Source organism: Podarcis erhardii (genome assembly GCF_964252035.2).
Source record: "Podarcis erhardii genome assembly, chromosome: 2".
NCBI lineage: Eukaryota > Metazoa > Chordata > Lepidosauria > Squamata > Lacertidae > Podarcis > Podarcis erhardii.
Window position 1 is genome coordinate 20,191,516 of NC_138498.1, and position 27,360 is coordinate 20,218,875.

The following is a 27,360-nucleotide window of genomic DNA, read 5'->3' on the forward strand; positions in this document are numbered from 1 at the left end:
CATGTCTCTGGCTCCATCTCCCTCAGCAGCTACAGCACCTTCTGAAGATCATAGGATGGTTCACAGCATAGAGACATAAAGGTGAAGTGTCCCTATTTTCCAGGGACAGTCCTGGATTTACACAAGCCATCCTGGTTTCTGATTTGATCCCACAAGGTCCCGCTTTTCCTGAAGACATCCCTATTTTTATCAGAGAAACCTTGGAGGGTATGGTAGGATGTCCTTATTTTTGTTGGAGAAATGTTGGAGGGTATGGAGTTATCTGACCCTTAAGCCATCTGAAGGCAATCTTGTATAGTTGTTTTTTAATGTTTAATGTTATCCAACCCCTCAGCTATCTGAAGTTTTTCCAAAATATTTTATATTTTATTATGTTTTTATATATGTTAGAAGCTGCACAGAGTGGCTGGGGTAGGGTTGCCATACAATGGTACCTCGCTTTCCAAACGTCTCCGTCGATGAACATTTCGGTTTTCGAACGCCATAAACCCGAAAGTAAATGCTTCAGTTTTTGAATGCGCCTTGGAAGTCGAACATAAAACGTGGCTTCCGTACTGAGTTTACCAAATTGAGTTTTCCGTTTTGAGGCGTCCATACTAAGTTTTTGGTTTTCAAACATTTCGGAACTCAAATGATCTTCCAGAATGGATTACGTTCGAAAACTGAGGTACCACTGTATTTCAAAAAGTGAAAATCCACCAAAAGGAAATTCGCCAAAATCTACACTTCCGACATGGGTTGCCATACATCCAGATTTTTCCAGAAATTTAACAATTTTTGTGCCTGGACACTGTTTCTGACAGCCAAATCTTAGCTATGTCCAGGAAATTCCAGGTGAATGGAAATCCTAGGCTGGGGCAACCCAGTCAGATGGCTGAGGTATAAATAGTAAAATGATGATGGTGATGATAATGTAAGACATCCCTATTTTCTTTGGAAAAATGTTGGAGGGTATGTAAAGATGCCATCTATAATACAGTGGAACCTCAGAAATGTAATCTGTTCCGGAAGACCATTCGACTTCCAAAATGTTCAACAACTGAGGCACAATTGCCAGTTGGCAGATTCCTTTTAAAAAATGGAGAAATGCACCTCAGAAGCCGTTCAACTTCCGAGGCGTGTTCAAAAATGGAAGCATTCATTTCCAGGTCATCAGTGTTTGGGTTCTGAATTGTTCGGCTTCCAAAGCGTTCGACAACCAAGGTTCCACTGTATCATGATCAGGGCCTCACAGAATACACCAAATACACTCATAGGAGTGAAGGTCAGTAGAGAGCCCTCTCTTGCATGTTTCCCATGAGATCTGGCAAATCTACCTTGCTCCGCGCTCCTTCTCAAATGAGTGAAATCTGCAGAGGTGCAGATTGGGGTCTTCTCTGCAGTGACGACTTCTAGACGGAGAAAGCAGCCCAAGACAAATAGAGAGCTAAGCATTCCCTTGAACGGAAGCCTGAGATGTGTCTTCCTTAAAGCAGCAGCCATGCCAACTCCTTTTATCACATGATGGATCTTTTTTCGGCTGACTGACTCCAACTACAAAAGCTGAGGCCACTGAAGAGGCCAGAGGCCATCTTGGCTGCAAGTCCTGCTCTCTGCCTTGCAGGCCTCTTCCCACCTGGCCTGGGAGGGCGTGACCATGACTGACTCCAACTACAAAAGCTGAGGCTGCTGAACAGACTCTTGGGCTGGAGGTTTACGGGATTTTGTTGGGGGTGCTGCTCTTATTATAATTTATTTTATTTTTTGTGCATCTTTATTTTAGATGTTATGATTTATGTGGAAATTGTTTTAATTTGGCTGTGTGCTTTTTATTTTTTTTATTGTTTGGACTACTTTTGTTATGTTTGTAATTATAATGTTGTAAGCTGCCTTGAGCATGGTTTTAACTGTGGAAAAGCAAATAAAATTATGTATGTCTGTATGTATTCTTGATTTCCTTCTGCCAGTCTTTTTTTTTCCCCTTCTCGCCCGTTTCACTGAGAGATGGAATTACGCTAACTTTTTATTGCTGCTTTTGTATTTTTCATTTCAAAACCCTGCTTTGATTGAGTCAGTGTGTGCCTTTGCACAGTTGTAAGCCACCTCGAGTACAATTTTTTTGTGGAAAGGAGGTGATAGATAGATTGATGGATCAATAGATCAGGGCTGTCTCAAGACGTTTTGGAACCTGAGGCAAAATGGTGCCTGACGCCCTGCCTGAGAAGAAGGGGTGAGTGAAGATCTATGTTGGGAACAAGGGGGAAATAAAGATCTACATCAGAATCTACTGCCCTCATGGATCCTGCCTCCTGAAGCAGTCACCTCACCTTGCCTCATGGGTGGGCCGGCTCTGAGACAAATAGATACATGTGTGTTCATGAGTACAGTGGTGCCTCGGGTTACATACACTTCAGGTTACAGACGCTTCAGGTTACAGACTCTGCTAACCCAGAAATAGCACCTCGGGTTAAGAACTTTGCTTCAGGATGAGAACAGAAACCGCGCAGCAGCAGCGCAGCGGCAGTAGGAGGCCCCATTAGCTAAACTGGTGCTTCAGGTTAAGAACAGTTGTAGGTTAAGAACGGACCTCCGGAACGAATTAAGTATTTAACCCTAGGTACCACTGTACACAGGACACAGGTGGCGCTGTGGGTTAAACCACAGAGCCTAGGACTTGCCGATCAGAAGGTTGGCGGTTTGAATCCCCGTGATGGGGTGAGCTCCCGTTGCTCGGTCCCTGCTCCTGCCTAGCAGTTCGAAAGCACGTCAAAGTGTAAGTAGATAAATAGGTACCACTCCAGCGGGAAGGTAAACGGTGTTTCCGTGTGCTGCTTTGGTTCGCCAGAAATGGCTTAGTCATGCTGGCCACATGACCCGGAAGCTGTACGCCGGCTCCCTCAGTCAATAAAGCAAGATGAGCGCCGCAATCCCAGAGTCAGTCACGACTGGACCTAATGGTCAGGGGTCTCTTTACCTTTGCCACTGTACACAAGAGAAAGATACATGCGCATCCACAAGCACAAAGGCATGGATTTGGAGTACACAGGCCTTGGATTTAGAGTTCCTATGTGTGGATGGTTGGATAATCTTACAGCAGCAAGCTGGCCAAGGGCTAAATGGCCTGTGGATCCCTTCTAGCTCTTATTATAAGAACTGCTTCTGGAAGTATTACGCTATTTGGCTGCTAGCCACATGAGAGAGTAGCTTTGCAGGTTGTCACCCATATCTTATTTACAAATAACAAGCTGCAGTGCCGTTAGACCACCCTGTCAAAAAAACAGCAGCAGCCCATACGCAGGATTCATCTTAGAACGTCTATCTTCAGAGGTGCAACCTTCTCTGGAGGAGTCAGCACAACGTCTGGATGTCACTTGTGGGGCACTCTGAGCATTGAGGGGGGCGGGCCCTCTCAAAAAAAAGAGAAGAAGATGGGGTCCCCAATGCCTCGGCCCCCAGAAACCAATGCCCTTGTCTATGTTTGTATCTATCTGGATGCTTAATTATGGGACGCAGGTGGCGCTGTGGTCTAAACCACAGAGCCTAGGACTTGCCGATCAGAAGGTCGGCGGTTCGAATCCCTGTGACGGGGTGAGCTCCCGTTGCTCGGTCCCTGCTCCTGCCAACCTAGCAGCTCGAAAGCACGTCAAAGTGCAAGTAGATAAATAGGTACCGCTCCAGCAGGAAGGTAAACGGCGTTTCCGTGCGCTGCTCTGGTTCACCAGAAGTGGCTTAGTCATGCTGGCCACATGACCCGGAAGCTGTAGGCCGGCTCCCTCGGCCAATAAAGCGAGATGAGCGCCGCAACCCCAGAGTCATCTGCGACTGGACCTAATGGTCAGGGGTCCCTTTACCTTTACCTTTAGATGCTTAATTACTACTATAAGCTCTCATTCCTTCACACACACAGCATTGTTATGAAATGGTGAGCTTTCCGCCCCTCTACCACCTCAGGCCACCTCACCCACAAACTCTCAAGGTCACATTCCCTCATAAGGGAGCTTCTGAGGACTGCATGCTAACAATGAGTAGAGCTCTCAGAGCCAACCTTCTCTTAGTCTCTCTCTCTCTCACACACACACACCACACAAAGATTTTATGTAATGAGACCCGCTCCATAGCAAGCATGTCCCAGGTTCAATATTCAGTCCATCCAGCTAAAAGGACCAGGCTGCAAAGAACTGGAAAATATCACTCAGCTTTAGACCTTGGAGAGATGCTGCCAGTCTGAATAAAAGGTAAAGGTAAAGGGACCCCTGACCGTTAGGTCCAGTCGTGACCGACTCTGGGGTTGTGGTGCTCATCTCGCTTTATTGGTCAAGGGAGCTGTCCGCAGACAGCTTCCGGGTCATGTGGCCAGCATGACTAAGCCACTTCTGGTGAACCAAAGCAGCGCACGGAAACACTGTTTACCTTCCCGCTGGAGCGGTACCTATTTATCTACTTGCACTTTGTGCTTTGGAACTGCTAGGTTGGCAGGAGCAGGGACCGAGCAACGGGAGCTCACCCCGTTGCAGGGATCTGAACCGCCGACCTTCTGATTGGCAAGTCCTAGGCTCTGTGGTTTAACCCACAGCGCCACCTGCATCCCTGCCAGTCTGAATAGACAGTACCTTAGTGCAGAATTCAGCGGCCAGGTTGCTCACCAGCGCAAGACGGTTTGAGCATATTACACCGATCCTGGTCCGACTGCACTGGCTACCAATGAGTTTCCGGGCCCAAATCAAAGTGCTGGTTTTGACCTATAAAGCCTTAAGTGGCTCAGGACCGCAATACCTCAAGGACTGCCTCTTTCGGTATGAACCTCCCGGACCCTGAGATCATCTTCTGAGGCCCTTCTTCGTGTTCCTCCTCCTCGAGAGGTCTGGAGGGTGGCAAAACGAGAACGGGGCCTTCTCTGCAGTGGCTCCCCATTTGTGGAATGCTCTCCCCAAGGAAGTTTGCCTGGAGTCTTCATTATACATCTGTAGGTGCCAGGCAAAAACCTTCCTCTTTAACCAGGCCTTTGGCCTTTTAAAATGTGTTGGGAGAGGGTATTGTGTTGCTTTTGTTTTCATTTTGATTGTGTGTTTTGTATTTTTATCTTGTGAACTGCCCTGAGACCTGTGGATATAGGGCAGAATAATAATAATAATAATAATAATAATAATAATAATAATAATAATGATGATGATGATGATGATGGAATTTTTCTTTGTGTTTTGCAAATGCCTGTATATTGTACCCTTTCAAAGCTCCATGATGGTTGCAATCAGAGAAGAGCTTTGTGCATTTAAAAACAACCTAGACTGTGCCGAAAGCTGATCTAAAATCTGTGCACGTACACTGGAAAAAAAGCTGGCTTCGGTGACCTGAATAACTTCAGCAAATTGAGCCAGACTTGCTAGGTGTGCTTCTGTCTCTCAGGTACATCTGTTTCTTCGCCAAGCCTTCAATCTTCCTTCATCAGTAGCAACACCAAAGAACATCGCTTTTTAATAGCCTTAGCAATTCTGCCATCCCACACATGTGGATAATTGTGCTTCAGAGCCCATATAATTTATTAGGATCCCCGTGCCGATAGCACATGTGGCACAGCTGAGAGATGGCAGGATGAGTGATGTCTGGCCCAGCACACTTCCATCTCATATTGGCCACCTCACTGAGGAGGCTGCAGCTTCCTCTCAGGTGATAGCAGATGGCTTGCCGCTCTTTTTCTGACAGGGAAAGCCTGAATTAATACCCCACTTTCCAGCAACAACTGGTGGAGACCGTGAGATTACCAGAGAGATAAATTGAAGCTTTAGACATTGCTTCTCAGAGCACAGGCCCCTCTCAAGGTAGCACAGTAAAGTCTGGGTTGCAATGTGGATTGCCATCCGCACCGTACGTTGAAAACACATGGCTTCTGCCCAAAGAATCCTGGAAACGGTGGTTTACCTCTCAGAGAACTATAATTCCCAGAACCTTTAGCAAACTCCAATTCCCTTTGAGTTTCCTGAGTTTGCTAAAAACTCAAAGCAAAAATTTGCGGGAAAATGGGATGGTTATAGAAGAAAAGTTCAAAAATGCAAATAGTTTTGACTCTGTGCTAGCATTCGAGTGATAAAGGAACTAAAAGGAGGTGGACCACAATTAAGGATTTATTATGTTTTCAGAATGTATTGGAAAATTTATATAGAAAGGTTTATGGTTTTGTGTACATTCGATTATAAGATAAAATATATAAGGGAACTGACAGGAAGTCAAAGTTGAAGAAAAGATTTTGTAAGATAAAAGGGGAAAAAATATTGACTTTCATTATTATCATTTTGTGTGTGGGTGTGGGTGTGTGGGTGTCTGCACATATGTGTGATTTTGTACGGAATGTTTGGGAGGAAATAAGACGGTAAATAACAAATAACAAACTAAATATTGATGTGTGTAATTTTTATTTCTTAATTATATTTAGTGGTAGTATGGTTGTGTTGTTTTTTTGTAACATAAAATCATTCAATAAAAATTATTTAAAAAACAAACAAACTACAATTCCCAAAATTCAATGGCGGAAGCCACGTGCTTTCAAAGTGTGGGTGTGACCAAACCTTCGGCTCCATTTTTACTAATGGTAGATGTCCGCGTATAACTCAGTCAGCAGAGCATGAGACCCTTGAATCTTGGGTTCAAGTCACATGTTGGTCAAAGGATTCCTGCATTGACGGGGGTTGGACTAGATGGCCCTCATTGTCCCTAACTACACAATTCTATGATTCTATGGTGTCCTGTGGAGATGTCAAGGAACTGTCAGGCAACCCTGGGTCCTCCACAGGGCAGGGAAGACCTTGAGACACGAAATCTATTCGGCTTTTTATTCATAGAAAACAAGAATGCAGCAGTTTACCTCTGGCTCATCTCATTTAGCTGGAGACATTGCTGAAATGGACCACTGGCACTGCCTTTCCCTTCTAACCTCTCACTCTGGATCCCTCCCAAGTAGACAAAGGTGGTATCGAGGGGTCAAGCTCCTCCTCTGGGCCTGTACAGGACTCTCCTCAAGTGGGGTCTTAGTGGGGGAGAAGAGCCAGCAGAACCAGGACTGTCCTGCTGCTGCTTTAAAACACCCTGACTGGGTCTGTGGTCGCATCCATAGCACACATTTAAAGCAGATTTATAGCATGTTGTCAGGGGTTCAGGAGCAGAGACACAGGAGAAGGAGCAAATGGAGAGTGAGGAGGAGGAATACGAGGGGGGTGTAGGCAGTGACAGTGGTCAGAGAGAGTCCACGAGTCTCTCCAGCGAATCGGAAGATTCACAGAGAGGAGCGCCGATGGCCAGGGCAAGGGGGGTGCCAAGGGGGAAACCCCAGAAGGAAGGAGCCAGCGGGGACTCCCTGAGCAGCAGTTGGAAATCAGGACCAGCGTCCCCACCAGAGTGTAGTGGGGGGGAGGAGTCCCAGGCATCGGGACCAGTCTTCCCACCACCAGAGGGAGAAGATGAGTCAGGATTGGCCACGCCTCCATCGGAGAGCGGGGAAACGGTCAAGAGGAAAGTCACCGGCTGGGCGCACGCGCCAAGTTCAAATGTACAGGCGAGCGGCACAGCAGGTAGCCCGGATAGGGAGCCAGGTCCTAAAGCCCGCCGGAAGGAAGGGCAAGACTCAGGGGGGTCAGCGTCAGAAGAGTCCAGGAGGGAGGAAACCCCAGGGGGCAGAAGGACCCAGAGGAGGAAGGAACAGCGCAGGAGGTGGAGCCGGGCTAGGATCTTAAACTGGTGCGGAAGGGGCAGTGACTCAGAGGGGACTTCGCCTATCTAGAGTCTAGACGTAGGGTTGCACGCTCTGGCTTTAAAATGGAAATTATACTTCAATAAAGACTTTTGTACATAATAGCAGCCTGGCGTTGGTCCTCTGTGAGCTGGGACCTAGAGGGAGCCCTGACACATGTCTTCCTGCAAAGTATCCTGGGAACAAGAGCTTTTTTCAAGTTGCTGAGAGTTGTTAGGATACGCCTTGCAAAGCTGCAATTCCCAGCACTCTTAATGAAATACAGCAGTGGCATAACATGGGGGCTGTGACCCCGGGCACATTTTTTTGCAGGGTGTGACCAGATGCCCCCACGACAGGCTCGCTTGTTGGATCCTGGCTCCAGCACGCAAAGGAGTTGCAGAGACAGCTTCCTCATGCAACGGCCCAATGCCACCAGCCGTAGCTCCACTCCTGGGCAGTGGCGTCCACAACGGGGGCGGGGCACCCCAGGTTCCACATCTGGGAGGGTGACAAGAGGGTGCTTGCCCTGCTCCCCCGGCCCGGGCACGGCAGCGCAAGCAGCCATCGCGCCGCCACAGCCACATGTGAAGGATACCGGCTCTAGCGGCAAACCGCTATGTACAGCGCATGTGCGGCGTCACACGCATGCGCTGTACGTAATGACACCGCACATGTGCTGTACATAGCGGCTTGCCACTGGCACCACTCGAGCGCTGTACGGACGGCTGTGCGATCTCTCTGTTGCTGCTATTTCCGCGAGCAGAGGATCCCGGAACCGTCCATACGGCACTGGAACAGCGCCACCAGCAAACCGCTATGTACAGCGCATGTGCAGTGTCACTACATACAGCGCATGCGTCGTACGTAGTGGAGGCACATGTGTGCCCTATGTAGAGACACCCCGCCCTGGGTGTCACAATGCCTTCGTTCGCCCCTGCTCCGGGGTCGAGCCTGATCTAGGGGCAGAGAGAGGAGAGTCGGCAGTAGCATCCACACCTGCCAAAAACCATTTTAGCAATCCTGTAGCAGTATGCTGCTATCATCTGTCTCCTGAGAAATCTCTATGTGGGACAAGAAGCTACAGTTAGAACTGGATATGGAACAACTGATTGGTTCAAAATTGGGAAAGGAGTACGGCAAGGCTGTATATTGTCTCCCTGCTTATTTAACTTATATGCAGAATTCATCATGCGAAAGGCTGGGCTGGATGAATCCCAAGCCGGAATTAAGATTGCTGGAAGAGACATCAACAACCTCAGATATGCAGATGACACAACATTGATGGCAGAAAGTGAGGAGGAATTAAAGAACCTTTTAAAGAGGGTGAAAGAGGAGAGCGCAAAATATGGTTTGAAGTCAACATCAAAAAAAACAAAGATCATGTCCACTGGGCCCATCACCTCCTGGCAAATAGAAGGGCAAGAAATGGAGGCAGTGAGAGATTTTACTTTATTGGGCTCCATGATCACTGCAGATGGTGACAGCAGTCACGAAATTAAAAGACGCCTGCTTCTTGGGAGAAAAGCAATGGCAAACCTAGACAGCATCTTCAAAAGCAGAGACATCACCTTGCCAGCAAAGGTCCGTATAGTTAAAGCTATGGTTTTCCCAGTAGTGATGTATGGAAATGAGCGCTGGACCATAAAGAAGGCTGATCGTCAAAGAATTGTTCTCGAAGCTACCAACATGAGTTTGGCCAGACTGCAGGAGGCAGTAGAAGACAGGAGTGCCTGGCGTGCTCTGGTCCATGGGGGCATGAAGAGTCGGACATGACTGAATGACTAAACAACAACACAAAGCATTATGGTGAAACACCCTGCAAGGAACCAGGCTTCATTCTCATTCCTAGGAACTGGGCAGTTTGTGGTTGGCATGCCAGACCTGCCTGGATGTCTTCCTGTTTCTGCACCTTTTTGGTCTGCCAGCATGCGGTTGCCCCCTCTTCCTTGTTCTGCCTACTTAAGCTTCACCCTGGAGCAATTGTGGACTGTGCAATTTGAGGACCAGACTCTCTTGGCCACAGATGTGAACACTCCATACCTTCCAACGTTTCTCCAATGGAAATAGGGACGTTCTATTCTTTATTATTATTATTATTATTAGTTTTTTTATAATATATATTTTATTAGTACTTTCCACACAACAACAATGACACAAAAAATATCGAAAAATAACAATACATAAAACTCAAAAACCAATATTCAAAAAACAAAAAAACCCAAATCCATATCTTACAAGTTAATAATATAAACACTAAAAAGAAAAACATACAAATGTTTGTAGGGATGTTCTATTCCATGGGTAGGCAAACTAAGGCCCAGGGGCTGGATCCGGCCCAAATCGCCTTCTAAATCCGGCCTGCGGACTGTCTGGGAAGCAGCGTGTTTTTACATGAGTAGAATGTGTTCTTTTATTTAAAATGCATCTCTGGGTTATTTGTGGGGCATAGGAATTCGTTCATTTCCCCCCCCCCAAAAAAAACATAGTCTGGCCCCCCACAAGGTCTGAGGGACCATGGACTGGCCCCCTGCTGAAAACGTTTGCTGACCCCTGTATTCCATACCCTCCAATATTTCTCCAAAGGAAATAGGGATGTCCTAAGGAAAATACATTCCGGGATCAAATCAGAAACAGGGATGACTGTAAATCTGGGACTGTCCCAGGAAATTAGGGACAATTGGATGGTCTGCACACTGCTGTTTCCTCTGCATCCCAATGGGAAGTGGTTCATATATGACATTAGCCATGATCCATATCTATCCTGGCATTCCTTACAATGCCTTCTGCCTCTAAAACCGGCTTCAATCCGAATTGAGAAGAAGAATGCCCTAGCTGTGTTTTAAATGGGTACACAGCCAGGGTGACTTTTCCTTACCACGCAGGAGGATGAAATCTATTCGGGATTTGATAACTCCAGCCAGTGAGGGCCACACACATACTATAAAGTGCTCTCCAACCACAAAATCTGCCTGGAGTTGACTTGTTGCCTAGAAGGAGGAGGGGGAAATATTAGATGCAAGGGGGATTAAAGGGTTAACAGCCAAGGAGGCACAATGAGGCATGGGGGGCGGGAGAGGGGGAGAAAGTCAACAAAAGCCCCCTCATGTCTGATTTAATTAAGAGATAATCCCCTTTCTATTAGCCACGATAATCATGAGTCACCAGTAGTTAATGAAGGCAAACGTACACAGTGATGACATCATGTGAATGGTCTCTGAGATGAGGAATGCAAAGGATTACTCCAGCACAGTGAGTCCTGAGCCTATGGCTGTTAGGCTTGGGTTAGGAGATTTTTTTTTAAAAAAAAAGAAATTAACATGAGAAATATTTCTCAAAGCACCAACATGAGAAAGGAATTATACTACCTCAAGTTATTAAAAACAATAAGCTCGCTTTTTCAAAAGGTCTCATTTACTTAGAATAATATACACTCGGCTCGACATGAGGCCGCGATTCCATCGCTTCGTTCCGATGACATCAGGACCCGCAAGAGCAAAGTCGTCGCATTTTATCAAGGCTTCTAATATCACGTCCTCCCCTCTGGGATAGAACCATGGCCTCCCCTTTAATCTGCGGTGCAGTGGTTAAAACCTGATATGGATAGGGGCTTAGAGACGGGTGTTAGCTTCGCTTCAGCAAAGTGGCTTCTGACTGACGAACGGCTAAGCCAGAAAAGGGATCATAAAATTCATGACCCAGGGATTGATTTATTTTTATTTATTTTTTAAGGAACCTTGTTTTGCAATGCTAACACAAGCATATCTGGATTTTTGAAAGGAGCGAGTCAACTACCATTTAAATGTGCTTACTTAAAAACAGAAAGCGTAATGCCGGCGGTCAACAAAAGAGGTTCAAAGACTCTCTGAAGGCAAATCTTTACAAACGTAGTATAAACACCGACAACTGGGAAACACTGGCCTGCGAGCGCTCCAGTTGGAGAACAGCCCTTACCAAAGGTGTCATGGGTTTTGAAGATGCTCAAACTCAGAATGAAAGGCAGAAATGTGCTAAGAGGAAGGCATGCTTGGCAAACCTTCACCGTGAAACTTACAGTACAGTGGTACCTCGGGTTAAGAACTTAATTCGTTCTGGAGGTCTGTTCTTAACTTGAAACTGTTCTTAACCTGAGGTACCACTTTAGCTAATGGGGCCTCCTGCTGCTGCCGCACTGCCGGAGCACAATTTCTGTTCTCATCCTGAAGCAAAGTTCTTAACCCGAGGTACTATTTCTGGGTTAGCGGAGTCTGTAAACTGAAGCGTCTATAACCCGAGGTACCAGTGTATGTCCCCACTGTGGAAGGACGTGTGGATCCAGAATTGGCCTCCATAGTCACTTACGGACACACTGTTAAAACTGTGTTTATAGAAGACAATTTTTTTTCCCCCCAATAGATTTTTATTGAGATTATAAAGGTTACAAAAAGAAAAAATAAAGAACATATTTAAACAGGAAAAAAAATAAAAATACAAAACAATACAAGAACAAAGGGGGGAAAAAACAAAAAAAGATGCAGATAATTAAAGAAGAAGAAAAAACAAATCAATGCTTTACATAACTTTCTTTCCTTTGCTTATTTCCTTAACCTCCTCACACCTCCCTTTTTTGTATTCTAATTCAATTAGATATTTCAGCAAATCCTTTCCATCTTTATTTCTATCCTAATAATTTATCTTAATATACTATAATTTTACATTCTGTTCTTTCACCAATTAATAATCCATTTTTACTTAATCCTTTATATCATTTCTGCTAAAACCACATTACTTCATTCCAACATCCTTCTAACATTCCTTAATTTTACAATGTTTCTGTAGATAAACTTTAAATTTCTTCCAATCTTCTTCCACCAACTCTTCTCCTTGGTCTCGGATTCTGCCAGTCATTTCCGCCAGTTCCATATAGTCCATCACCTTCATCTGCCATTCTTCCCAGGTGGGTAATATGGAAGACAATCTTACTCGGCTATGAGTGATCGCCAAAGAAGAAGAAGAATATATCTCACACTTTTCTCCAAGGAGTTCCAAGTGGCTCATGTGGTTCTTCCGCTCCTAACTAAATGCCCATAAAAACAACCCTGTGAGGTAGGTTTGGCTGGGAGGCAGCAACTGGTCTGAGGTAAGCCAGTGAGGTTCAAGGTCGGGGGAGGATTGGAATCCTGGTCTCCCACGTCCTAGTCCAACACAAACTGCTACATCACGTTGGGTTCCACTAGGGGAAGAGATATCGCCTTCAAAAATCAAGAGGGTTGAGGGGACGAAATGTCACTAGCCAAGTGGCTCAGCCACTGCCCATTTTTGCAAAAAAGAGGGAAAGCATCCACTCAGGAATGAGAAGAGAAAATCTTTAAGGAAAGGTTTGGGAGAAGTGGTTCAGCTACAACTCCCATCATCCTTGACCATTGGCCATGCTGGCTGGGACTGATGGCTGTTGGAGTCCCAGGACCTCATGTGAACTGCCCCTGCTCTGCATTATCATTTACTCAATCAATTTAAAATCTTTGTTACACACAGGTAATGTGTATCGGTTGATTGGCTGGTTTTAGATAGATAGATAGATAGATAGATGATAGATAGATAGATAGATAGATAGATAGATAGATAGATAGATAAACTTTATTTGCATTAGCAAGCAATATATACAATTTAAAAACAACAACAATGGATAAAAAGGACCTGGATAAAAAGCCTTTAAATACCTGGGCATAGTCTTCCAGTCATTGGGGTCATGGGATGTACACCAAAAATGTGTTAAAGAAAAAGCAGCCCAAAGTGCTAAGTTGCTGTCCCATTTTTTCCATATGAAGGGCGGCAAATACATCCCAGCAGCCCTATAAGTTTTTCAAGCCAAACCTTTGGCGCAGATACTTTACGGGGCCCAAATTTGGACAGGTAATCATTGTAGCATTCTTGAAACTGTCCAATCCAAATTTTTAAGGCAGATTTTTTTTCTGTACCACTCTGTGTCCCAAATGCAGCATTACGACTGGAGGCAAGTCTTCCCTCTGTAGAAGCTCGGTCCTGGCAAAGAACTCTTAATTATTGGCTCCGTCTAAATCTAAATCCTCCTGGTTTACTGCCCTTAGTGACACAAGACCCCAATAAAAGTGTGTGGTCCAAAACTGTACATCAAAAATTCCTCTCCTGAGGACTCCACCCACAACAGCTTCTCACAATGGGCTTTGTTTAAGGCAAGAGGGCTAACTGAACAGTGTCTGAAGGACTTGGAGCAACAGAACAATCTGGCCATTATAAAGAAGCGCTGCCCTTGGTATGCCTCCCCTCCCCCTCAGTTTGACTCCCTGGCACCATATTTGTATAAATTAACCATCCCAAAATACAGACGTGCCTTCACATTGGCCAGATTGGATGTGATGCCCTCTGCCGTACTTGAGGGCAGATACCGAAGGATTCCAACTGATTGGCTGGTTTTTGCTCCATCGACTGGCAAACAATAACCAAAACTATAACTCTGAAAGCAACAAAAATCACAAGCTAAAACTGGTATGCAATATTAACTAATATAAGACCGGGGGGGGGGGGGTTTCCAGCTAGAACTCACCTCTCAAGTAGGCGCCATTGCCATTCTAGGAGAACGAGGGAGGTGTTCATGGTGAGTTCCGGCACCTCCTTTTCTAGAAAAATAGCAAATACTAATGGGAACAGTTGCTAAGCCATTCAGTTGTGAAGACAATTGGCCACACCCTTCTGAAATAAAAAAAAGTGCTTTAACTTTTTACCTTGGGAACAGATTTTCACTGCAAGGGAACTACCATTAAGGAAGCAATGCCCACTACAGTTTTTGATAGCCTCTACAATGAGGTCCCACAGGCAGACAGACTTTGTATTTGTGGCCAACCTCGGATGGAAGACGTCACTCATCTGTTAGCCTGCCCCTTATCTAGAGACCCAAGAGATCACTTTCTGAAACCTTTGTTTGTACAAGCAAGCAGATACCCCCTGGCAGAAATAGTTTGGTTTCTTTTGAGTGACAAAAATAGTTTCGTAACGCACATAGCGGCCCTCTATGCTCTGGCTGGGGGGGCGGGGGACAAACAGGAAAAATGAGTTTGATAAACTTGCTATGGATTGTTTTGGTGATTCAGAGGTTTAATCTGAAATTAAGCTAGATGTAAACTTGCTGGCCTCTCTGGAATCTTCTCTGTGGACGTCAATTTATATTACAAGTACGCCGGCTCCCTTGGCCTGAAAGCAAGATGAGCGCCGCAACCCCATAATCACCTTTGACTGGACTTTAATCGTCCAGGGGTCCTTTGCCTTTACCCTTACCTACTAGGTGCTGTGGGAGGCAGGAATGTTTCTGAGTACCAGCTGCTGGAAATGTTATTAGATAGTCCCAGACCCAGGTAGAATTGTGTAGTCATCTAGTTCAGTCCCGTACAATGCAGGAATAAACCTCTGACCATCCAAAATAGAACAGATTTAGCATCTACTGGACCCTGCTGCTTTGCCTATTATTTGATGTTTAGAAGGATAAAAGGAGAATTCCGTCATTTAAGTTCTCCATTTTCCCTACTGTCCTTATTTTTTTAATGTTGGTTCTTGAGAGATAATCATGTGAATTGCTCCCTCAGATTGAATTATTTTGTGGCACCGCTGCGTACCGTATTACAGATGCAGTTGCTGGACAAGAAAACCACATCAATAACAGAGTAGATAAATAAATGAATCGAGGAGAAGAGATTTGGGAGCAAAGCTTGGAGATGTCTGAGGCAGGGGTCCTTTTTCTAATTATGGGATGGTAAGCTAGGAGACTCTAGATGCCCAGGCGAACTGAATAAATAAATCTCTTAAAGGAAAAAAAGATAGTTGTCTGCCAAAGAAACCCAATACTGAATGCTAGGAGTGCAGCTCCGAAAAAGATTTAATTGGAGATATAGCCCTAAGAATATGTAAATAGTCTCTCATTTTCTCAACTGAAAGGAGAAACAGATGCCAGGCCTGGGATCTGAGATTAAATATGAAAAGCAGCGAGGCTCCTAACATGTTGTTTAAAATGTATATAATGAGATCCCTATCTCCTTAAGGATTGCACACTGCTTTGGATCTTGTGCACTGTAAAACACAGAGAGAGAGAGGGGAGGGAGAGATCGAGACCTACTGGAATACCACTGTAGAAGCTGGGCAACAGAACTGGAAGATGCTCTTGACATTGATGGGAGTCCTATTAAAGCAAATGGAGCTCGTGCTTTGTTGTTTAGTCATTTAGTCGTGTCTGACTCTTTGTGACCCCATGGACCAGAGCACACCAGGCACTCCTGTCTTCCACTGCCTCCCGCAGTTTGGAGCTTCTGCTGTAAAGGGACCCCTGACCATTAGGTCCAGTCGTGGCCAACTCTGGGGTTGCGGTGCTCATCTCACTTTATTGGCCGAGGGAGCCGGCGTACAGCTTCCGGGTCATGTGGCCAGCATGACTAAGCCGCTTTTGGTGAACCAGAGCAGCACACGGAAACACTGTTTACCTTCCCGCCGGAGCAGTACCTATTTATCTACTTGCACTCTGACATGCTTTCGAACTGCTGGCTTGGCAGGAGCAGGGACCGAGCACCGGGAGCTCACCCCGTCGTGGGGATTTGAACCGCCGACCTTTTTATCGGCAAGTCCTAGGCTCTGTGGTTTAACCCACAGCGCCACCACGTCCCTTGGAGCTCCTACTAATAGTAGGTAAAAAGGCTCATCTCGCTTTAAGGCCGAGGGAGCCGGCGTTTGTCCACAGACAGCTTTCTGGGTCCCCCTAAAATAAATCCTAGCTGTGCCCATGCATGACACAGCTCATTACAAATAGTTTATATGGAAAATGAAAAGGCAGGCTGCCCCGCCCCCACCGCCATTCCAGATCACCTGTCATTTCTCAGCTCCACAGAGACTAACTATGCAGTCTTCCTGTTTGAATGACGAGCTAAAGCAAAAGAAGCAGCTTTTTCCAAAACAGAAAATAAGTGGTGCAACATTGCCCGGGGGGGGGGGGCAGGGGCGGGACAGATGGGATAGGCTCAAGTTCCTTTTGGAAAGTCAACAGTCCTGCGGTTTAGGTTGGTCAGGAAAGATTCCCAGATCGGTTTTGAACAACTTGCACCAATGAGTTCATGCACATAGCACATTTCTCCGCAGCACAAGCTTCTGGAAGGACTCTGTGGCACCTTGGGAATATAACTGATCAAAGATCATGTTTCTCCTGACCTGGCATGGGGAGACTAAGGAAATAAAACATTAAGAGGTTGGTGGAGGCATGTTTAAATTTAATAGGGGTGGGGTGAGGAGGTATGAAAAGTGTATTAATAAGCCCTCCCCCAGGTGATCTTTTGCCAAAAAAGAAAGAGAGGGAGAGGTGCCATAGCTGATGGGGGGGGGGTTCAGTCGTACTCAGTTCAGGTGCATGAGGGAGTCCCCACACTGAGCCTCTTGGGCTTTCTGTTCAGAAGATCGGCGGTTCGAATCCCCGCGACAGAGTGAGCTCCCGTTGCTCTGTTCCAGCTCCTGCCAACCTAGCAGTTCGAAAGCAGGCCAGTGCAAGTACTCATCATGAATGCATCCGTCGTTCTCTTAGAATGGCAATGGCACTCACCTGAGAGGTGCTGGAATTGAGTTCCAGCTGCAAAATAGGCCTGCCTTTGATGAAGATCTTGGGGTCTTGGTAGGTACTTGCTTCAGCACATATCATTTTTATTTCTTGATTTAAAGTACAGTGGTACCTCGGGTTACATTCACTTCAGGTTACATATGCTTCAGGTTACAGACTCCGCTAACCCAGAAATATTACCTCGGGTTAAGAACTTTACCTCAGGATTGCGGCGGCAATAGGAGGCCCCATTAGCTAAAGTGGTCTTCAGGTTAAGAACAGTTTCAGGTTAAGAACAGACCTCCAGAACGAATTAAGTACTTAACCCGAGGTACCACTGTATTTGCATAATGTGCAATTACTGGTGCCTCTAATTAGCATGTGCGGCATGTGGTGTTGATCCCTCTGATGCCATAACACTGCCAAAGGTAAGCGGGTGAGTATACTTGACCAGTGCTTGCTTATGGGGGGGCACCACTGGAAGCACCACACAGGGCTGGACCTTGGTAATATGGCACCCTGTGTGAGGCCAAGCTGTGACAACCCCCCACCTCCTCAGATAGCAACATTTGTAGGTATCCAAGCGCTCCTTGTCACATTTAAACTGGGTTACTGGTGCCTATTGGGAAGTGGGTGGCACTGTGGTCTAAACCACTGAGCTTCTTGGGCTTGGCAATCAGAAGGTTGGAGGTTCGAATTCGCGCGACGGGGTGAGCTCCTGTTGCCCTGTCCCAGCTCCTGCCAACCTAGCTGATTGAAAGCACACCAGCGCAAGTAGATAAATAGGTACCACTGTGGCAGGAAGGTAAACGGTGTTTCTGTGCATTCTGGCTTCCGTCACGGTGTCCTGTTGTGCCAGAAGCGGTTTAGTCATGATGACCACATGACCCGGAAAGCTGTCTGTGGACAAACACCGGCTCCCTTGGCCTAAAAGCCAAATGAGCGCTGCAACCCCAGAGTTGCCTTTCACTGGCCTTAACTGTCCAGGGGTCCTTTACCTTTTTTACCTTTACTGGTGCCTATGCATGCAATGTCAAGGATGTATGGCCTGGAAGAGTGTTGTACTGGCCTGTTAATGCAGGACACATAGGCAGCACTGACATACTTTAAATAATATTTCAAGCACATGGGGCCTTGCACATGTAAGGTCTTTGCACCCAGCTAGCACCATATTAAAATTGAATTGAAATATTTTATTGTCACTTGTACAACTTGTATACAGTGAGATTACACAAGCACCCCCCACTCAGCTCTCTTAGTCTTAATTCCCCTCGTTTACTGACACACACACCCCAAACCTGAAAGTCAGTTGCCCTGTTGTTATCTTTTCACTCAGCAGCCTAACAGCCCATGGATAGAAGCTGTTCTCTACCCTGTTAGTGTGACTAATCATGCTTCTATATCTTCTGCTTGAGGGCAGGAGATCAAGAAAGTGCCGGCCAGGGTGTGAATCATCCCTGAGAATTTTCCTCACTCTCCTGAGGCAACGTTCTTCGGCGATGTCATCCAGCAAATTCACGGGACAGCCCATAATATCTTGTGCTGTATTCACCACCCTCTGTAGGCACTTCCTATCAGTTGATGTCAAACCAGCGTACCACACCGTGATGCAGTATGAAAGGACACTTTCTATTGTGGACCAGTAGAAGGAGATCATCAAATGTTGATTGACATCATTCTTTTGCAATACTCTGAGGTGATTGAGTCTCTGTTAGGCTTTCTTAACCACCTGGGTTGTATTGATTTTCCAAGTAAGGTCTTCACTGAGATAAACTCCTAGGAATTTAAAGGAAGAGACTCTCTCCACACAGCCCTCTCCAATGTACAGCGGGGCTAGTTCTCCTCTCTTCCTCCAAAAGAATATGCCAACCTGGTCTTAAACCTGCATACTTATGAACTGGATTACAGTCATTTTCCAGATGCCATGTTGTAGCTTTCCTGTGTTGCACCCATTTGATGCCAGTTCCTTTTGCTCCATTTAAATATGGCCACAGTAAAAGATAAGGGCCTCTGGTAGAGGAAATATAATCAGACAGAGATAGCTAAAACTCCAAAAGTTTTAAAAAAAGGAAATGGAAAAGCAAAGAGACTGGAAGAAACATGGTTAAAGGCAAAGAGAAGAGAAAAACAGAAAGGGGACGAGCCAGTGAAAACACACTTCTGGCTGCTGCCAATGCGGCTTGAAAACACGAAAAAATTAATTGCAAATTTTGAAAATTCATCCAGAATCTAAGCTCCCTGTGAACTTTTGGCAGCACTGCCAGAACGCATTCTTGCTTTGAATTTGGGATAATCTTTAAGCAGAGATGTGAATAGCTTGTGCAGGGAGAAGGATAAAGGAGATCCGCCCCCCCACACACACACAAATTGTCAATGTAATAAACTTTTGGGGGAGGGAAGAGCAATAAAATTAGATATGGGGACTACCAAAACACAGAGACCATGAGTGGCAAGCCTTCAAGCTGCTACTTGTTGGCTTTGTCCCAAATGCAGACCCTCCAAATGTCCCTGTGTTCCAGGGACAGTCCCAGATTTACAAAAGCTGTCCCGGTTTCTGATCTGATCCCAGAATGTCCCACTTTTCCTTAGGATGTCCCTATTTTCATCGGAGAAATGTTGGAGAGTATATGCAGTTATGCGAACCCTGAGCCAAGGAGACAAGTAACTATACAACCTTTAGAAAAAATCTTAAGGCAGCCCTGTATAGGGAAGGTTTTTTAAAATGTTTAATGTTTCATTATGTTTATATATACAGTGGACGCTCAGGTTGTGAACATGATCCGTGCAGGAAGCACGTTCGCAACCCACAGCGTCCGCAACCCACAGCGGCGCATCTGCGCATGCGTGGGTTGCGATTCAGCGCTTCTGCGCATGCACAAAGTGCAATTTAGCTCTTCTGTGCATGTGCAAGCACCGAAACCCGGGAGTAACCCTTTCTGGTACTTTCGGTATATATATATATGTTGGAAGGCGCCCAGAGTGGCTGGTACAACCCAGTCCAATGGGCAGGGTCATAGGATGTCCCTATTTTCATTGGAGAAATGTTGGAGGGTATGAATACCTCCTCTTCACTTGCCATTTGTTTCTGGAGCCGGTATGCATGTTAAACCCTGCCTTGCGTCCGGAGAGAAAATGAGCATAATGTCTTCTGCAGGCATCTGTCCACAACACAAAAACCACCTAATAATATGTCTCAATTCATCACCCCTCAGGTTGTGCGTCTGCTTTATGGAGACCAAGGCCTGGAATAACAAGGATGGTATTGGCCAACACTGAGGCACCTTGGCAAGACCGGGAAGGGAAAAATCTGCCCACTCAGTGCCTGGCTCCAGACGACGCTTGGATGATACCTAAATTCCCCAGCATTTTTTGTTGGTTTTTTTTTTTTTTTTTGAGCGGGGGGGGGATGGAGTCAGGAAAGAGAGTGCGAGAATGGAGAAAATTAACTGCCTGTTTTGCTTTTTGTACTCGAGAGCCTCCTTCAATGTGCTCGATGGGCACTCGAACAAGGGCTCGTTGTAATTCTCAGATTCCCACATCATGCCCTTCTCAAGCCCAATTAGTTCACAGTAGCAGCAAGTCGACCAAGGAAAGTTTGATCTGATCCAGGCCTCACCAAAGCTCCACCCTGGAGCCCAACTGCAGTTCCAGCACAGGGCTGAGGGCTGGAAGATGCCAATGGCGGAAGATTACCGGTAATCTGTTTGCATTCTTGGTGAAGGTAATCTACAAGCACCTTCCCCACCTGCTCGTCTTATTTTTTAATGCATATTTATTAGGGCTGAGGCAGCATGGGGACGCGTTGTAACAACAACTTTATTATTTATACCCTGTTCATCTGACTGGGTTGCCCCATGCAATCTGGGCAGCTTCCAGAATATACAAAAACACAATAAAACACTTTTTAAAAAACTTTCCTATACAAGGCTGCCTTCAGATGTCTTCTAAAGGTTGTATTAACTATCTTTCTTGACATCTGATGGGAGGGCTTTCCACAGGGCGGGTGCCACTACCAAGAAGGCCCTCTCCCTGGTTCCCTGTAACCTCACTTCTTGCAGTGAGGGAACCGCCAGAAGGCCCTTGGAAGTGAATCTCAGTGTCCGGGCTGAGCGATGGAGGTGGAGATTTCCCTCAGGTATACAGCGCTGAGCCCACTTAGGGCTTTAATGTCATTTTATCACTCCCCTCCCCCAATAAAAGCACATCCCTATTGGCAATTTGAATTGGTGGTGGTATCAAAAATATCCATCCCTTGTGTTGGGGAAGATGTGTATGGGTGAAGAAGAAGAAGAAGAAGAAGAAGAAGAAGAAGAAGAAGAAGAGGAGGAGGAGGAGGAGGAGTTTGGATTTGATATCCCGCTTTATCACTACCCGAAGGAGTCTCAAAGCGGCTAACATTCTCCTTTCCCTTCCTCCCCCACAACAAACACTCTGTGAGGTGAGTGGGGCTGAGAGACTTCAGAGAAGTGTGACTGGCCCAAGGTCACCCAGCAGCTGCATGTGGAGGAGCGGGGAATCGAACCCAGTTCACCAGATTATGAGTCCACCGCTCTTAACCACTACACCACACTGGCTCTTCACCAGGGTGAAGGTGGAACACATATCCCCATTGCCCTGTTCCTGCAGGGCTCAATGGTAAGGGACATGTTTTACATGCAGAAGACCTTGGAGAGCCACTGCTAGTTTCAAGGCTCTGCCAAGGCTTCAGGAAAGCTATTCCTCCTCCGGTTGCAGCAGGAGCAGAGAAAACAAGGTTGTTGTTGTTTAGTTGTTTAGTCGTGTCCAACTCTTCGTGACCACATGGACCAGAGCACGCCAGGCACTCCTGTCTTCCACTGCCTCCCGCAGTTTGGTCAAACTCATGCTGGTAGCTTCGAGAACACTGTCCAACCATCTCATCCTCTGTCGTCCCCTTCTCCTTGTGCCCTCCATCTTTCCCAACATCAGGGTCTTTTCCAGGGAGTTTTCTCTTCTCATGAGGTGGCCAAAGTATTGGAGCCTCAGCTTCACGATCTGTCCTTCCAGTGAACACTCAGGGCTGATTTCCTGAAGAATGGATCGGTTTGATGAGTTTTATTCAATCCGAATAGCGAGAGACAAAACAACGCAACAAGACTTTACAATGGCGTTGCTCCAAACTGGGCTTCTCCTCCCAGTGGCAGAGCTTCATGCTCTGGCACCAGGGGGCGGAGAGCAGGCAGGGGTGGGGTTGGCGTGCCCACAGGTGTGTGACACATGTCCTGGGGGCGTGGCACACGCCTGCAGGGGCTTGGCACCCAGCACGGGCAGGGGGACAGCTGCGATGGCACCCCACTGGGATCACGCTGCCAGGGGGCAGAGCATTCCCCCTGCACTCCTCTTCCTACATCACTGCCTCCTCCCTTCTTCCTAGCAACAGCACCTTCCCTTACGGTGGCCACTCGTGGTCAAATGTGTCATATATATATATATATATATATATATATATATATATATATATATGGAATTTAAACAGAACATATTATCTTAAAACATATCATCCTTAATTCCACCCCCCCTTTTTTCCCCTTCCCCCCTCCCATAAAACAACCCCCGACCTTCCTCAGTTCCAATCTCTGGTTTATCTATAAATGCTATTCTCCGCATGTTACAAAATTGTAAAATCCTTAATTTGTCTAACTGGTTATTATCAATAAAGAGTTTGTGAATGTTTATTCAAAACCTGCCAAAGAGTCCAATTCACTTTGTTGGATCTTTAGATACTATGTAAAGGGTTCCCATCATTTTTAAAGTCACAGTTATCCTTGTCCCGTAATTTATGTGTCAGTTTTGCCAGTTCTGCATAGTCCATCAATTTCTCTTGCCATAATTCTTTAGTCAGGATTTCCTCGTTCTTCCACCCTTGTGCTATTAAGACTCTCGCCGCCATTGTCGCATACATGAAGATATTTTTCAACTTCTTTGGTAGGTCTTTTCCTAAATGTCTCTGATTCCGTTGTTCATGCACTTTCAACGAACGTCGCCTTCTGGGAGAAAGGGGATCAGAAATACTCTCCAGTGACAATGTGTCATTTGGCTGCTCCTCTGCAGTCCCGTCCCCCCCCCCGCTTCTTCCAACACTGCCCAACTCCTCCGTTTGTCTATCTGTGAGCTGTGACCTCCTTCAAACTCCTCAAAGCCCTGCTGTAATTCAATGCTGCCTTCCCCCTCTCCTGCAGTGTCAGGAGAAGCAGGGGGTGATCACCATTCCTCCTCCTCCTCCTCCTCCTCCTCCAGTTTGTCCTCTTGAGTCCAACCCCTGACAGCTGGGCAGCACAGATGGACCAGTAGTCTAATTCAGTGTAAGATAGCTTTCCATGTTCCTGATGTGTTCCCTCTTCCATGAAGCCATTCAGAGTAAAATCATGAATGCTGAAGTGGAGAGAACCATAATTTCTCCCAGGCAAAACCCTTTTCTTTATGCATAAGGAGAGCCCCATTGGATTGGTCCAGAATCCTGTATCCACAGATGCCCATGAGAAGCATGCAGTCAGGACTTCCTGCTCAAGATTCCCAGCACATGGTATTTCGAGTCATGTTGTCTCTCACGCCTTATCCCCCATGCATTTGAAAGCAGCCAGATGGGCAGATGTCAGGAGTCCAGGTTCCCAGCTTGATAACACAGTGAGCGTAGATAATTAAAAAGGAGAATTTATTGCAAAAACAAACAGATAGCTCCGGACGGCTCTAACAAAGCCTCCAGCATCATTACTCATGATGACCCTTCTGAAGATTCCTTTCGGGATTTACAAAATATATTGAACCGACGCCCCTTGCATCTTTTGTTTTGCTTCCTATATAGAAGCCCTCCCATTCGCTGACTCCTTGGAGAGATTGGATTAGTGTCCACCTCTTCCTTTTCCAACAAACTGTCTCCTTGTCTGTTCGTGCCCATTTGAGCTTCAGGCGAGTTTTGGCTGTGTTCTAGCCTGCTCTCAGCTGCTGCCTTATCAGCTCACCTGTCGAGGGCAGGAAGAGCCGATTTCCACAGCTGCCAGCTCTCCCCAGTCTGACTAACATGAAAGCCTCTGTGTCCCTGGCTGCTTTCTGCATTTTGCTGTAACCCTTCACTTTGAGCTGGCTCATTCCTAACAGCAGGTTATAAATAATAACATGATGTTGATGATGGTGATGATGATGATGATGATGATGATGATGATGATGATGATGTGTACACGTGCCTTATGCATTTATGTGGGATCTCATGAAATGGTAGTTTCTCTAATCTAATTCAGATGACAGCTTCCAAGTGACTAAAAAAAAAGCCCCTAACAATCTCAGGAACACGTTCCTTCTTCAACTCAGTTCAGAGTGAGAGCAACGGGAGGCAGGGAGGTTTGTTTTGTTTATTTATTTGTTTTGTGGGTGTTTGAATCCCACCTTTTGATGGTGTGGCTCTGGGCAATAAAGCATTTGGACTCAAGGGCAACTAGAAAATAGCTACCTACCTGCTGTTGTTGTTGTTTAGTCATTTAGTCATGTCCGACTCTTCATGACCCCATGGACCAGAGCCCGCCAGGCACTCCTGTCTTCCATTGCCTCCCACAATTTGGTCAAACTCATGTTGGTAGCTTCGAGAACACTGTCCAACCATCTCTGTCATCCCCTTCTTGTGCCCTCAATCTTTCCCAGCATCAGGGTCTTTTCCAGGGAGTCTTCTCTTCTCATGAGGTGGCCAAAGTATTGCAGCCTCAGCTTCGGGATCTGTCCTTCCAGTGAGCACTCAGGGCTGATTTCCTTCAGAATGGATAGGTTTGATCTTCTTGCAGTCCATGGGACTCTCAAGAGTCTCTTCCAGTGCCATAACTCAAAAGCATCAAATCTTCAGCGATCAGCCTTCTTTATGGTCCAGCTCTCACTTCCATACATCACTACTGGGTAAACCATAGCTTTAACTATATGGAACTTTGTCGGCAAGGTGATGTCTCTGCTGCCTGCTGCCATGTACCAAATTATGTATTGGAGGTCCTAATCTGGCTAAAATAAAGGTGGGGGTTGGATGGTGGATTTCATTCTGGTAGGGCCTGGCACTTCTCTACCCCCACCCCTACCCCAAGAATTTGAGCATTGGGGTGGTAGCTACTTTTCCTGCCCCTTTTGTCTCCTTCTGTCTGCCTGGTGCATCTCTGGGAGAGTAGCTGGAGCAGCAACAGGCCTTCAAAGTCCGCCATAAACTTGTGCTGGAAGGCGGCTAGCTGACAAGAAGGAGCAAGTGATATTTCAACAATTACAGGACAACACAAGAGTGCAGCTCCAGCCAACATGTGAACACGTCTGGCATGCTGGCATTGCGTACTGAATATTCTCTGCACTTTCTGATTCCACCACTCATGTTCTTTTCTGTGCAGCTTTACACATGGATCCCCTTCAAATGCGAATTTATTCTCTGCGGGAACATAGAGGATAGACACACTCTAACCACCTCTTTCCTGTCTTGGGAAGCAGACCAGAGAGGTGGGTGGAGGTGGGTGCTGGCAACCGCCTTATGTGTGTGGCTATGTTATGCGGCCACTTACCCATTTTCAGGATCAAAGAGCTTGGCACATAGGAGCTTCATCCTTACTTTCCCAAACGAGAGCATCTCCTTTTGGAAGTGTTCTTCCGAGCAGCCAGTTATTCAAGCCCAACTTCCTTCCAACACAAAGGCTTTCTAGTTTCCACAAAAATGTAGACTTTCTACATTTAGATTTTACAGGTAAAAGTAAAGGACCCCTGGACAGTTAAGTCCAGTCAAAGGCAACGATGGGGTGAGCTCTCATCTCACTTTAGGCCAAAGGAGCCGGCGTTTGTCCACAGACAGTTTTCCGGGTCAGGTGGCCAGCATGACTAAACCGCTTCTGGTGCAACAGAACACTATGACAGAAGCCAGAGTGCACGGAAACGCTGTTTACCTTCCCGCCACAGCGGTACCTATTTATCTACTTGAGCTGGTATGCTTTCAAACTGCTAGGTTGGCAGGAGCTGGGACAGAGCAACGGGAGCTCACTCCGTCTCAGGGATTCAAACTGCCGACCTTCTGATTGGGAAGCCCAAGAGGCTCTGTTCTTTAGACCACAGCTGATGAGCCCAGCATGCCTCCCCATCTGGCGCTGGTGCTCTGGGCTCATTAGAGGGTTGCGCCAGAGTGCTGGACATTTGGCACTTTGGCACAAACCTGCTGATGGGCACAGCTCACCTACCCATCTGGTGCTGGCACTGTGGATTCAAAGAGGAGGTCAACAGTTGGAAAAGCCAGCTGTTGGGGACCTTCTCTACCCCCTCAACATAGAGGGGGCCCGGCCTCTTCCCCAGAGATTTCGAGGGGACCCTCTGGAATTGGTGCACCTGGAGGATGTAGGTGGTGGAGCAGAAGACACTTACTTGCCTAAGAACTCTCAAATGCTTCCCCATCTTCAAATGGCCAGAGACCATCTGCAATGTTTACACTGACTCTGCAAGTTGCCTTTTGCGTACACATGCACGTACATATAAAATGAAAACACACACACACACACACAGCTCAAGCCTGCCCAAAAGAATAAATGACTAACCAGGTTTTTTATTAAAAAAAAAAAAAATCAGTACACAAGCGAGATTCAATGATTTATGAAGAAATCTTAGGTCCCGTCAAATGGAATTTTCCCAAAATAAATTCATGTAAACAACTCGCCACAAAGAGGCAGTCAGAGCAGCCTGGAATGTGTAAACAGCTTTAACAGTTGAGAATATAATCTCCTTGATGGCTGGACCGGTCTACTGAGATTCATGCAGAGTATCCCTACAGCAAACCACCTCCAGCTCTAGCCATTTTTTGACATCATAATACCACCCATTTCATGAGTTCCCCGCCCCTCTCTCTTGAACACTGCCTTCGTCCACAGAAAGCCAGAGTTGCTTCAGCTCCCAAGACTGAATGAATTTGGCTTCAACATTCTTTGTTTCTGAAGATGGCATTTCAGATGGTACTGTGGTGGCAGCGGCAGTGATAGGGCATCGTGCGCACAAAAGGACACAAATTTACATAAAATCAGTGTCGGATTTATGTACAGTGGTACCTCGGGTTACAGACGCTTCAGGTTACAGACTC

At 46.3% G+C, this 27,360-nt stretch overlaps 1 long non-coding RNA gene across 1 annotated transcript; it reads right to left on the reverse strand.

Annotated features, from left to right (window-relative positions):
- Window positions 1–22,338: 22,338 nt before the first annotated feature.
- LOC309335255 lies at window positions 22,339–22,695 on the reverse strand. The gene is made up of 2 exons (XR_014153427.1): window positions 22,648–22,695; window positions 22,339–22,419 (listed from the first exon to the last, which is right to left on the reverse strand). It is a non-coding gene; the product is annotated as an uncharacterized lncRNA (long non-coding RNA).
- Window positions 22,696–27,360: the final 4,665 nt, after the last annotated feature.